The following is a 10,468-nucleotide window of genomic DNA, read 5'->3' on the forward strand; positions in this document are numbered from 1 at the left end:
GAAAAATGCTCGCACATCTATGTTTATTGCAGCATTATTCACAAAAGACATAGAACCAACTCTTTGTAATTATTTTAGTTTCCTTTCCTTTCTGTCTGATCATCTGCTCCTTTGGAACCAAAGATTCAAGATTCTGGTATATTCTCCTCTTTTCCACTTGTAGTATCCTGCTTTGGGGAATGACAGCTACAGATTGCAATGTATCATCATCAGTTCTCTTTTTTTGATCATCTTACCTGTGATTGTAAAATGACTCCTTGGCATTAAGTAGACAGTATGAGGTAGGGGGTTAGTTATATGTGTAGGGTAAGAGAAGTAATATTCTTTCTCACATGGTTGTCCCTTTTAGGCCACTAGTTAGAGGAGGATGTGAACTTCCACACATGGTCTCTACATAATGATGACTAGTGAGAAGCATGAACAAAAGCTGAAACTCAGCCTTTTCTATCAATCAAGTCACATGCTTTGGCTCAGAGTTTTATAAGCTGGAAGGAAAGGTGCTTTTGGTTTCTTATACAACAGTTATTTATGTGCTAGTCATAGTCCAGTTCTGTTTGTTTATGAATTTTATTAAAATAGATTTCTGCCTATATTTTCCTTTGTTTCTGGTTTCCTTCTCTCAATGTTATTTTCATGAACCTTTACTCATAGCTAGTCTTACTCCAATATTAATGTACTTGCCAATAGACACCACAAGCATGCAGAGAGCATTCTGTCTCCATGTAACTTTAGACATACATTTACTTCACACATAAGGAAATTTTAGTCACAGGAAAATCCAGATATTTGCCACAGTAATGGTGAGAAAGTGCTGGGGATAAACGCAGACATCTTGAGTCTCATTTCCTTATATACTGCTATTTTGTAAAACAAAACAAAACAAAATAAATCCACTTCCTCATTTTGAAAACTTGGCATTGAAAACACATCATTTACTAGCCTCTTTTCTCTGCACGTGACTAGAGATCATTGGAGCTTTAGATTTTGAGCTCAAGATAAAGGAAATCCTATTACCACTGTCCTAAAGCTAACTAACTTTCTATTTCTCTTCTAGGACCAAAGGAAGCAATAGCAAATGGTAGCCAGATACCCTGCCTGTGTGATTTCTTGTCATGATACCCAGATCGTAATGAATATAGGTCATGCCATTTACTTTGTGGATTCCGGAAGTTATAAAACAATACGTGAGGAAAACCAATTTCTCTCTGTGTGCCTTCTATATAGATGTATACATCTATGACAGCGTATTTCTAGTATCTAGTCGTTTTACATCTTTCTCTTGTTTGTCTCATTCTTTGCATTTTGACTCCATACAAATTAAAAACTAAAAATCAAGTCCACTTGAAATTCATTATATATCCCCACTTCCACCACAGGTTAGTATCTGACGTAGCCATACATTTCCTCTTTTTACAAACTAAGGCATTTGTTTCTGTCCTGTCATCTCACACTTCTCCTTTCCTGAAAGTGGCTCAGATCACATTCATACTGTTCTTCAGCTCCCTAGAATATAACACATCAAAATCTGGAGAATCAGATTAATTTAAAGTAACAAAGGGATGCTTGCTATCAATCCCAAACTATCTCAGGCAGCAATATTCTTGTATTGTTATATATTTCTTTTCTTTAAAGTTTATTATCTTTGCTAGATAAGATAGAATCCAAAGAATGTGTTGGTTATTCTTCCTTCTATCATTTGTAATAAATCATTTGTAATAATAATATTTTCACTGAGCAACAGTCTACTCTCTTCACAAGTTACTTTAGCAGTCTATGGGTTGCTGTCTACAGAAATAGAATGGTTTAGTGAGGTAAAGCAGACATGTACACCATAGAGATGTGTAGTGATTGAATGTAAATAAGAAATTATAAAATAAAATAAAAATGGGTGAAAAGAAGACATGTATATGAATCCCTGCTTTGTTTCTTTCATTAGTGTGGACATATTTCTTAAATTCTAGAAGCTGTGCTTTTTTCCTCTGTAATTCTGAGAAAAATAATATTTCTTGAGATTTGTGATAAGGACTAATAGAACATGCAATGTAAGTATAAAGTGCTTAGCACAGTGTTTAGCACATAATATACATAACAAATTTTTAATTTGATTAACATGTCACAAATTCAATTTATCTTAGGCTTTCAGAGAATCATGATAATGTATAAATTGTATTTCTGGGAGTATATTCTGAGCTTGACTTAGGAATACAATTTTTTTTTTTGAGAGGTTTTTGCTATAGGGCACATGCGCTCACAAGAAAGAGAGATAGAAAGTGACAAATCACCTCCCTAGGGGATGGCCACGCCACAATCCCTTCTCCTCCATTGTCCTGTTGGGATCTTGGGCACGCAAGCACACGCGCCCGGTGTGAATTTTAAGCCACTGGGTCCAGGATGCGAACCGTGGTTGACTACACGGGAGTCCAATTACATAACCATTACGCTAACTGCTGGTCCCCAGGAATACAAGAGCTTAATTGGAGGTAGAAGGTACACAAAAAGTCTTTGAATGCAATCTAGCAAGAGAAAAGAAAAAAAATAGTCTCAGGACTAAGGCATCTGTCAAAATCTCTTTGGCAAAGGGGATTCGAAGCACAATTTTTCAAAAGAGAAAATCCAAAAGGGGCATACATGATCAGATTCCAAAACCTCTGCCATGTTTACTATTAAGAAGACTAAGATTGGGGAGTATGTGGTTTTGCTTTAGCAGTTCAGATGTTGAAGTTAATCACCATAAACCAGCTTTACTCTTCATAGCCAAATACCAAACTCTTCTTGAAGAGAGATCCAGGTGCACCCCTCCTGCTGCCATTCTGGGATATAGAGCAAGATTAGTTGGTTCTTTCAAACATGATTTCCCCATTTACTAAGTGGGAGGTTGTAAGAAAAACGTGTAATGTCTCCATGCTTCAGCTATGTTATCTATGAAATAAGAAAAATAACAGTAGCTATGATGGGATTATTCTGCAAGCTAAATTAAATACTGTGCATGAAGCACTTAGAATAATATCTAGAACAGAAAGAAGCTCAATAAATATTTACCATTGTTGTTGACATATTCTTTTGCTACTACCTTGAATTCATTCTTGCCTTAAACCCCTTCTTGCATATTTATTGTATGTATCCCTTAAAAAATTACAGACATATGACGTTTTCAAGGATATTCCTGTGCAAATGTGCTTATTTTTAACATGTTTAATCTTGCTTTCATTTCTCCGTGGTCATTGTTGCCTGTGCAGGTAATTGCACTTGTTAATATTTCACTCAATAATCCCATTTTCTGTAGGTAAGGAGAGCATCTACATGATATACTCACGCTAAAACCTCGCAGAGTCAATGTATTGGTTCCACAGACTGAACGAAATAAGCTTCTCTGAAGGCAAATCATAAGCACCATGTACTATATTCTTTCCAGATAAAAGGGAGCTATTTTATATCCATCAAAGTTGAAATAAGGCTTAGTTTAGTGGACCAGAAAAATATTACCTGTTTTGACATAAATATAATGGAACAATTCCAAAGAAATCCAATTTTGAACAGCATTGCATACAAGGATTAGAAAGTTTCAGAAGATTTGGGTGTTCTGAATTCTGTTTGTTGTCTGAGGTACTCTTCTAAGAGTAGCCAAGCATATTATGTGAAGATGAACCAGTCTTATCCTTTCAATCCTTTCAATGCTCTTTCAATTTCCCCCCAAATCAAAATTTAATGATGATTCATCACATCTACAGAGTTCTAACACAGTCCAATAATACGGAGGATTTTTTAGAAGTATCATCTCTTAAGAAGATACTTCTTTACAGCAATGCCAGGGCCACTATTAGTATTTATGCTTCAAAATATAAACTATAGGCTATAAAGTCTGGTTGTGGAAAAGAAATTAGAACAACAGCACTGCTATTTTTTCCTTTTAAAATGGCTTTTTTTGTTGTTATGCAATAATGACAGCATAACATATAAAGAAGAAATGACTTGAGTGCCGCTTTGATGATTCTTCAAGCAGAACTCTCTAAACAAGGCCATAATAATTTATTCTTTCAAAATTTCCTGAACATCTACATTATGGTTGGTATACTTTTAAATACAAAATATTTGAACAATTCAAGTAGGATGTATTCTCTCAGCTTAAAGTGCTCCACTACAATTAGAATAAGAGTCTTACACGGGCTACAAGGCCAGATCCATACTTGAGTCTCTGCTTATGTCTATGAGCTTAAGCTATAATATGAAAGATTCTCTGAGCTTACTCTTAGGCCTATTGCTCCACTCACTGCTCCTCTGCTTCTTGTATGACATCTCAAGCTCTTTCCTTCCTCAGGCCGTCTGCTCTGACTGCTACCTTTATCTGGTTTACTCTTCCTACAGATGTTATATTTTCTTTGCATCATTCAGATTTCAGGTCAAAGAGAGACCTCATAGAAAAGTAGCTGGCCTGTAATAGATTTGAGCTCTGCTCTCCCCAATTACTATCTATCTTTTAGTACTCTTTTATTTTTTTTCCAAAATAATTGCTATTGAAAATGTTCATTAAAAAAAAAATATTTAGTGCCTTTTCCAAAGTAGTCATGATCTTTATGATTTATAACTCCATTGTATAGCCACATTGTCCCTTTTTAAAGTTCTTTATCTCCAGGACCCTGCCATGTATTTCTGGGTCATTTTGGTTTAAGTACTATCATAGCACTGGGCACTTTTGATATTGTGGTGATGTTTGTGTTTGTCCTCTAACACTAACATGTAAGCTTCGTGAGAATAGAAGCTGTTTTTCAATTCACAGATGTAGGTCCTAGGACATCACACAGTTGTTTCTCAAAACGTATTTGCTGTGCAAATTAATTCCTTCTTTTATTTTAAAATGTGCATGTTATTGGCCACTCAATTACTACCTGTGATTTTGATATAAGGAAAAAAGACATAGGCTTAATGCCCTTTCTTATAAAGTGTTGCTCTCCTACTGTAGAACTACGAGTCATGTACTTTTATATATCACTTTTGAATTTTAGAAAATCAGAGTTTCCCTCTGAGTTCTGCAAAGCAGAAGCAACTACGCAGAGCTCTGGATGTTTTGGGTACTTGAACTTTTCCTTCTAAGCCACATCATTTATTTAAATTAACTATAGAGAAAAGTCTAACTTTTCATAAAAGGTAGCTCATTTACCTGTGTAGATGAGACGATGAAAGGTTTATGTATTAAGTTTAAAATTAGTCTGCTATCTATGACAATTTTAATAAATATATACCTTCAGTTAGCAAAAGGCAGACTGAATTTCTTCCAAAAGTAAAAACTAATTACCTCTAACATTGATTATAAACCTTCAATTTTATGAAACCTAATTATTTATTATTTTGTTCAGGATAAGATGTGTGCTTATTACTTATTACACCATATTAGATAGTTCTCATGACTGAGAAAGACTTATTTGGAGTAGATCTTAGAACAGAATATTTTAATATATAATTACATGCAAAGACCATAAATCTGTCATTTTACTTACGGTTATTTACATCAGAATTCTTTTTAAAAATGGAATGGAATTTAAATGTTCAAATACTTATAAGAAAAATTGAGTAAAATAGATCATCAGTTAATATAATTACAACCTGTGCTATTGGGCAACTTCCTCATTTATTATTGGAGTTAGGCAGAATAAAGACCTCATTGCCTACCTTATTAACTCATCATTGTGCAGAAACAAATAAGTCCGTCTTTATATTCAAGTATGATTCTTTCATGTATGGCTAAAAATACATATCAAGAACATGGACATCAGAACTGAGATTAAATAAAGTTTTAAGTATTAAAGCAAGTATCAACTAAAGGCATTGCATTGTCCAATTATACTAAATCTAAAATTATGGATTTTTATTTTAATTTATTTTATATGTTCAATTACTGTGTATCACTAACGCTTGCAAAGTATAAATTTTTTAAAAAATATGAAACAAATTTATCATAAAAAAACAAGTTTCTTAAATTTTTCTTAGAAAGTCTCTTTTTTCTTTTCAACATATTACTTACTCAAGAATTATGTGCTCATGAATACAGTAAATTTTATACTCCAGGAAAGGTCTGAGTTGGCATTGCTTTTGCTTTCTATTGCTTTTACCAAAGCAGTCTAGGCAAGTTAAACTGAAATTAATGCATGAAAAACAATAAGCATCATTCAATAGAAACTTTCATGCAGTATAGACACTGGCGTTCTTTGTAGCAATCTGATGAAATGTGCAGGATTTTCCATTCCCAAATATTCTTTCAGTATTGGCCTTTGATAGTGCATGAAAAAAGTACTCTAATGACTGGCGGTTAGACTTGTCCGAACATTCACAGTGTTAGCCCCTTGTATTTATATGTCAAAGCTTTGTATAGACTGAGATAGTCAAAACTTCATGTCCACTTTGCTCCAGTGTAGAAAAATATGAGCAGAGACCAGCAGTTAGTGTAATGGCTATGTCACTGGACTGCCATGTAGTCGACTGTGGTTTGAGTCCCGGACCCGGTGGCTTAAACTCACACCGGGCACATGTGCGTGCGTGACCAAGATCCCAAGAGGAGAATGGAGGAGAAGGGATTGCCATGTGGCCGTCCCCCATGGGGGGTGATTTCTCGCTTTCTATCTCTCTGTCTGTCTGGCGAGCGCATGTGCCCTATAGCAAAAACCTCTCAAAAAAAAATATATATATATATATGAGCAAACCAATTCGTTATGTACTATCAGTCAAGTTAGACAGTACTGTTTTAAAAGGAAGATAAATTCAGGAGCATACTGGAGAAAGGAGGGAATATAACTTAGAATAAGAAGACAGGAGAGATAAGGCTATAGAATGCTGAGAACGAACAATAAAGAAAAAATGGTGTCTGGGCTAGATTATATATAAATCAGAGCTCTGCAGCAAATTTAGACTCATTTTCTAATAATTAGCTTCTCCATTTTCTCACATATTTATTTGTCATACTAAATGCATATTCTTTTTGACATTATTTTATTTTTGTTTCCTCTTTATTTATTTTTTTTCTTTTGCTATAGAACATGTGTGGTCACCAGAGAAAGACAGAGAGAGAGAGAAAGAAAAAGAATTCAATCTCCAGGAGGGATGGCCATGCCGCAATCCTTTGTCCATTAACTTTTAGGGCTCTTGGGTATGCAGGCATATGTGCCCAGCATGATTCTCAAGCCACTGGGTCTGGGACTAGAACTACATAGTCAGCCATGAGAGATTCAGTGCCCTAACTTCCAACCACCTGCTGGCCCAAGGTGATTTTACTATCTTAATCTTTTTAAAACCTGCATAATGATTAGTTACAGGAAGAGGTCCTGCTTCACAAGAGCATAGATAGTTCTTTAAGACTGAAACAAATGGGAACAGCAGTTGGCATAATGGCCATGTCATTGGACTCCCATGTAGTTGACTGCTGTTAGAGTACCAGACCCAGTGGCTTAAACTCACGCCGGACACATATGTGTGCATGCCCAAATCCCAAGAGGAGAATGGAGAAGGGATTGCGGCATGGCCATCCCCCCTGAGGGGGTTGATTTCTCTGTCTTTCTCTGTCTTTCTGGTGAGCACACATGCCCTATAGCAAAAAACCTCTCCCTCACCAAAAAAAAGACTAAAACTAATGAACTCTGGAATATCATATATTGACAATTCTTTCTAAGAATGATTTATTTAACTTTATTTATTTTTAATTTGATAGAGACAGAAAGAGAGGGGAATGAAAAAGCAAGCCACCTGGTCCGGGACTGGAACCATGGTCAGACATATGGAGTGTCCAGCCCCTTACTCACAACACCACCTGTTGTTCCCCCTATATTGACCACTTTAACTTAAAATTAGCTTTTAAAAGAATGGCAGCAATTTTAACTTAGGGTCAAATAAGGGCATACAACAAATGAGATAATAATTTCAATCTCTCTATTCATGAATGAAATAAGTGGTTATGAGGACAGGTAGTATGTTTCTAGTCCCCCTTACCATGGTAAGGAAATTTCCCTCCCACAATAAACCCTGGGAGTTATCCTTGGTATACAATCCTTCCAAAGGTTTAAATCTCATGATAACAGCCCCGCTAGAAAGCAAAACAAAACACAAAGAAATGGCAAAACTCGAGAAACTGTAAGTATGACACTTTTCATATCCTGAGTCTGTTTCTCTTTGACACACACATTAGCTTTATGGCAAGTTCAGTTCAGTTGATGGGCAAAGCCATGGTCTAAAAGTACACACACACTCAGTCCTTCATGTCTATGGGTTTCTCATTCAAAGATCTGACCAACTGTAATTGTGACATGGGAAAGAGATGGTTCCCTAAAAGAGAGAGGCTAAAATAAATTTAACCAAACATTTTCCTTTTCTCTTCTAAGTAATCTAGAGATTATTTAAATTATATGGACCCAAATATTACATAATTTTGTATAAGCTACTTGAACATTTATAAATTTTGACTTCCACAGAGGTCCTAGAACCAATGCCCTACAAGTAATCAGATGACAACTGTATCTGATGGATAAAGTGTGGTCCTAATTATAGTAGCATGAGTGTCAAAAACTGACTTTGTTTTAAACAGGTTATTATCTTTACTCTCCTACAACCTTATATTGTAGGTTTTAATACAATTTTTAAGTAAATAGAAAAATTAAGGTCAGATCATGAAACTGGTTAGTAACGAAGCCAGAATGTTAAGACTATGACCTCCAAACATGTTTTCCATTTTATTACCTCATGTTTTCCCATTTAAACCAAGTGCTTAGCCTTTTTGATTTTTTAAGATGGGCACCTTTAAATAAGTATTAAAATTGCATTTCCTAGAAAAATTCTTGTGCTTTTTGTTTATGAATATATGGCAAATAAGGAAAGATATTCACAGTATTCCATATTGTAAGATTAACACTGTCAAAACAGTTGACCCAACCATGATGGTGCAGGTGTTAGGTACTATTCTGCAATTCCAAAGTCCTGTGAAAGACCATGGTTCTTACCCTGGATCTAACTGAAACTCACCAGGTGGGTGAAGATCATCCTGGCTGGGTGAAAGGTTTGCAGAGAGATTTCACTGTGAGGAGACCCTGTCAAAGATACTTGTTTTTCTTTCTCTCTTCCAAGAAATAAAATTTAAAAAAGTAAACCCACTCTCCAATGACAAGTCAAAATGCAGACTTTATTTCTCCTTTCTTATGGAGGTCATGAAATTCTTTAAAATGATGTTGGATTGGAAAACGAAAATGAGTAAGGTTGATTTGAAAGGACTATACTACATTACAAACTCAAGGTCAGTAACAGCTGAACAATAAGAGCAATCTTTGTATTTTTTTGTGATTGGAACAGAGACTAAATTTAATATGCTTCCTCCCTTAAAAACCTGCCTTTTAAAATAATCATTGTCTGTTCAGCTAGCTTGATAATATTTTGCTTTACTACATGTGTTTCTTATATTTAATATGGTTTTCTTTTTATCTAGATCCTTTTTACAAACTCAAATCTCAAAAGAACAGTTTAATATTGGTACATCTAGACACAAATTTTTGACAAGACTTATGGCATTTAAAATTTAAAATACCACAGTTTTTTTGCCCTGGTGTTACCAGAGAGTGTGTGCATTCACCAGAGAGAAAGAGAATGAAAGTGAGACAATGCCCCAACTACACTAACACACATACACACACACATACACTCAGAGAGAGAGAGAGAGAGATGGTCATGGTACAATTCCTTCTCATCCATTTCTTTCTCCTTTGGGATTTTGAGCTCACACGCACATGAGTCTGGTCCGTTTTTCAAGCTGCTAGGTCTGGAATTGAACAGCACAATTGCTTTGTGGGATATAGTCACCTTAACTACCACATCACTGGCTAGCTCAAAACCATCATTTAAGAAACACAACAAGGGGCCGACAATGGTGTGGTGATTAAGGTACTAGACTCCCACATTGCTGACCATGGTTTGAGTCCCAGACCTGGTGGCTTGAAACTCACACTGGGCACAAGTACATGCATGTCCAACAATCCCAGGGAGAGAATGGAGTAGAAGGCATTGCTGTGTGGCCATCTCCCCTGGGAGATTATTTCTCACTTTCCCTCTCACTATCTCTCTATCTCTTTCTGAGAAATACACACAAACACTATGGCAAAAACCTAAAAAAAGATACACATTGTGACAACAATTTTTATATTAGTTATTTTCTCATGTTAACATAATTCTAATGTATATTTCTGGATTTAAGAAGTTCAACATGTTTGATTCCATGGGTGTAATCTCGTGTTTAGAGCTTTGTATGCCTCCCTCTTTCATTTGATTGTTAGCCTTTGTTTAAATTCTGTACTGTGATTATTGAAACAACTAACAGAAAAGCACTGATGAGCAAACTCTTAAAGCATAAAATTCTATAATGAGTCTATAAAATCCATCATGCCACTAGTCTAATTTCAGAGGCTATCGAGTAAACCAAGAACAGATAATTTTGACCCAGACTATT

The sequence above is a fragment of the Tupaia chinensis genome, unplaced genomic scaffold, assembly GCF_000334495.1.
Source record: "Tupaia chinensis unplaced genomic scaffold, TupChi_1.0 Scaffold000478_3, whole genome shotgun sequence".
In the NCBI taxonomy this organism is placed as follows: Eukaryota; Metazoa; Chordata; class Mammalia; order Scandentia; family Tupaiidae; genus Tupaia; species Tupaia belangeri.